Raw genomic sequence first — 5,081 nt, 5'->3', positions numbered from 1 at the left:
AGAGCCTTTCTACAAGCTAATCCATACAAGTAGTACAACTTGTCATTAAAAAGTCTACCTACACCCTCCATAATCTCCAACCAATGTTTTTTATGGAAAGGACCAATGGTTAGCATCCATTTATCATAAGGTAATGAAAAATCACCATGGATATCAATCAATGCATAGATTTTTAATTCCTAATAATTTAATTAGCCAAAATTTATGCAAAATAATTTAATAACTTAGAAATATTAATCTTTGAAAGAGATACTCTAGGAAACAACTTGATTTTTTGTCATGGAAGTAATGGTTGAGGAGTAGCATAGCTCTCTATTTTTTTCCTTCACCATTACTTGTCGCTTCAAGAGTAGAGTGATTTTTCATCTTCTTCGTTCACCATCACTTGTGGCTTTAAGAGTAGAGTAATTTTTCATCTTCTTCCTTCACCATCACTTGTGGCTTCAAGAGTAGAGTAATTTTTCATCTTCCTTTACCATCACTTGTGGCTTCAAGAGTAGAGTAATTTTTCATCTTCTTCCTTCACCATCACGTGTGGCTTCAAGAACAAAGTAACTCTCTATCTTCTTTTATTATACTTTGACTATAACTAACTTCATTTTTTCTAACAACTTCTATTTTTTATATTTAATAAATAAATAATATTATATCTTATCAAAACATCAAAAATTAACTAAATAAAATTTTGGTGCATAATATATGGCTTACACATGGCGCATCATCTGCGCGCTATTTGTCAAAATAGAATGGACCAAGAGTTCTCTTGCCATAGCAAGTGCACCTTATCTTTAAATACATGGTCATTTTCTATTGAGGGGTTCTTCTTTAAAAGACATCACTCCTTATATATAAAAAAAATATGATATAAATTTAAATAAAAATTCAAAACAACAAAAATTTTACAGCAATCTCACAATTACTACTTTCTGACAAAGACATGAAAATGTGAGTGTAAATTTTTATTCTTCAACCTAAGTTATAAGTTGGCCTCAATTAAGAATTTTTTGTAATTAGTGGTATGAAGTGAAGTAGGTAATTAATAAGAAAAAAAGAAGAATAACTACAAAACAATTGAAATAAATGACACGAATCAATTACAACACCTAAAACTAAATCACAGTTTTTTTACTATATTTTTACTTGATAAATAATAAAATTAAAAAATAAAAAATAAATTTTTGGATAGATAATTTTATTATCTTTTCAATGAACTAAGAAACATGTAAATCCGAATTACTATGAATAAGTTATGAGGTTTTAAGAATATTAAGTAAATAATTAAAAAGTGAAGTAAAAATATTTTACCTCAAAGTTAACTTGCTTATTGAGCCTCACCAAGGCTCACATGAAGTGTATATGGATGTCTAAGAGAGGCTACGAGGCCTTAGTCTTATCTTCCTAACTACTTTCAAAGTACTACAATCTATATGGGACTTCTGCACTCTTCTTTTTACAAAGACTACACTAGCTACTGGTCCTGCTATTTTCTTCTAGAAGGACCAATATTTTTGCAATTTTTATCTCACCATGGTGTTCAAAAACACCCAATTAATCTAAGAACCTTATGTAGCCTTCAATTCTTTTTTCATAAAAGCTCCCAAAGTGGTAAAATTCATTTTTACCAAGATCTTGAAAATTGATCTAAAAATTCCTAAATAAATTCTAAATAAATTTTGAAAAGTTTTATAATATTTCTATAATGCTAATATCCATTTAAGGCTATATTTTCCTACCTTCTAAATTTTTGATAATAATATAAATCAATTTAAATCCACTATAATTTTTTTTATATCAATAATTAAAATGATATGAGGTTCTTTTTTATGCTTCTTCTAACTCCTAAGATTTATAGTTTTTATAAGTATTATATATAGATAGAAGACCAATTTAAATATTGGTCTTAAAAAATAATCCTTATTATTCAATAATAAATAAAAATACTAAATCAACAAAGTTAATTACCTCTAAGACATACTAAGATTCTATTTCCACCACTAACATTCTAATTTTCTATTTCTCTAAGGATTTCTATACTACTTACTATATCTTGTGATTTAAAGTATTCTAAATGCATATTTTTATCCTAAATCAACAAATAAGTCAATTTAATGACTCGCATATGGCAACTATTTGGGATGACTTACAAATAAAAAGAACCTAAAACTGTCCTCCAAAATTCTATTGAATAAAAAGAGGAATTGTCTACAAAAGTATTTTAACAACTATCTAAGACAAGAATGAGTGATTTGCTACTAATCTGAAGGAACTAAAGTATTTTTTTTTCTATAGATCTAAACAAAGAAGACAAATAAAATTAAATCTTATCTAAGACTTAATAATTATATATATATATATATATATATATATAAATAAAATCAGAGCTAAAAAATAAAAAAAAGTGATTTTTTAAAATTCCTTTTTAATATGAGAGGATTTTACTATCAATATTTTGAGGTCTATAAATCCGTTGGGTATCAAAGTTGGTCTTTTCCTGTACTAACACTAGCTTATTAGAATATTCTATTTTTTCCAACCGGATTGGAACTCGCAACATTCACTTGACAATCTCTCATCTGACCAACCTCTCTATGCTCTTTGGATCTTTATTAAGACATATTCTCTCAATTTTTAATAATATATATATATATATATATATATATATATATACTTTTCATGAAAGTCTTATCAAGTACTTTTCTCTTTTAGTTAGAATATCTCTAATTTTTTGGTGAAGGAACTAAATTAAAAAGAACACAAAACAAATGAATATGAGTATAGCTTATCTTAAATTCCAATGGTTTAGCTTCTAAATTCTATCCGATTTTGATAATTTGCCACTTAAGGGATTGAATAAGGGTGAATTTGAGGATGAGCCATTTGACTTTGTATATGATAAAAATCACATTCTACATTCTTTACATCTATTTTCAAATGTTTTGATAGGAAAAACTTCTCCATTAAGTTTTTGTAGCCAAATTAAGTTATTTGAAAAGGCTTCTTTAATTAAGTAGGGACTTAACCATATGGCATCAAATTTTCTTGAAAAATCTAATCTTTTAGCAACTTGTAAGAGAACTAACATGCCATGCTTAAGGATTTTAACTTTATTTTGCTTGTTAAAAGAAAATTTCTTTCTTTTTTGTACAACCTTTATATATTTTGCACTACTTATCTTTATTTTGTCTCATCTTTTTAATTATTTCAATCTATCTTTAAAAGAAACGTCTATAAATTTATAATCTATATTGTAAATATATAATTATTTTATAGGTGCTTTATACCAATCATTAGATATTAATGGATGGATAGCCATGTTGATTCCAATTGTAAGACCACTCAAAGTTTGTTTAAATTGTAAGAGTGGAGTAAGGTTGTCTTCTTCTATTACATCATCCAATTCATCAACTTGAGTGCTATCAAAGTTCATTCCAAAGACATCTTCAATTTTTATGTCTTAAACTAAGGTTGCTAAGTCTACATCTACTTCATCATTTTGCCAAGTAGCAAAATCATCTTTGAAGTTGACATTCATTACTTCATCTACAGTAGAAGTAGGATCTTCTATTAACCATTTTGTGAATTTTTTGTCTTTCTTCTAATTATATAGTCTAGGGTCCATAAATCCTAATGAAGTTGGTTGAACTGTACTTGAGTAAACCACCTCTTTTACTACCAAATCAACAAACCTAACTTTCTTTTATAATTCTTTCTATGGTTGTGGATTCAAACTCTCATCTTCCAAAGAATAAGATAAGATTTTGGCTAAGGATAATCCTTGGGATTGGATAAAGATTTTAGTCAAATTTTCTAATAGCCCATAGATGATATAGGGCTTCTTACCTCTTGAATCAATTTTTATATTTGTTGCCCTTAACCATGGTCTACTTAAAAATAATAGATATGAGTTTTTGCTAGGATACATGTGAATCACATGAAAGGTGAAGGAGTATTCTTCACCTCCCATTATCATCCTACAACCACTAATTTCTCCCAAACATATGTCTTGACTTTGATTAGCCATGTTGATTATAAAAGGAAAGGGTCCAATGATACTAAGTTTTAGTTTCTCCATAATTCTCACTAGCATCATATTTAATCTACTACCTCTATCTACAATGGCATAAGATATGATTTTATCCACTATAGATACTTCTAACTCAATTACTTTTATCTCTTCTGCTACTTGAATTGTTTTAACATGGATTTGAATTTTTTTTCTTTAGATCTTTGGCATCTTTTAGTAGGCAAGTATGTTTTAAACACTTTTCTCATTGTTGAAGAAACATCCAATAATTGAGCAATAGTTATGTCATCCTTAATTTTATTCAAGTCTTCTCATAAGTTATAAGATTTCTTTTAATCATTTTTTTTAGAAGAAATGAAGTATCACCTTCTAATTTAGGGATTCCAAGATCTTCCTACTCTTTTGTAGAAGGAAATTCTTCTACAAGGATTTTTTCTTTTCATATCTTAGTTTTTTGAGTGGTGGTAGGTACTAAATAATGGAGTATTTTTCTCAATTTCCTAACGTTATCCATTGTCTCTTTTGTAACTTCGTTTAAATAAAAAAAAAAATGAAGAGAGTCTTCTAAATTATTTTTACTATCCATTGAAGTAGGAGGGAGAGGACTTGTATACCTACGCCTTTTCATAACTGCCAAGTTTGGCATATTAGGAAGTCATTTAATCTTACTTAATGCTTCTTCATGAAAGATGTAATATATATATAAGAAGACGACGGTTGGTCTCTAAGAATTTGAGAACCTTCTTATTCAGTTGTTATTTCCAAATACCTTACATCTTGTGAATTTCTTCTCTTATTTTATTGGCCATATTCAGGTTGATCTACACTTAATGAAATAAATCCTTTGTGTGAATTTAGACCTGAGGAAGGATGTTGGATTTGACAATTATTATTATGATCATAAAATAGATTAAAAGGTCTTAAGGTATTGTCCGAATTTGGATTTCTTACTTCCTTCAATTGATCTTAGACTTGTTGTTGATAATTTTCTTGTAGAAAATTTAATGGAATCACCTTGTGAGGTTGCCTACACACATTTGTAGGATGGTTTTTCTCA

Source organism: Physcomitrium patens, chromosome 4, assembly GCF_059467195.1.
Source record: "Physcomitrium patens ecotype Gransden chromosome 4, ASM5946719v1, whole genome shotgun sequence".
In the NCBI taxonomy this organism is placed as follows: Eukaryota; Viridiplantae; Streptophyta; class Bryopsida; order Funariales; family Funariaceae; genus Physcomitrium; species Physcomitrium patens.
This window is presented reverse-complemented; position numbering follows the sequence as displayed.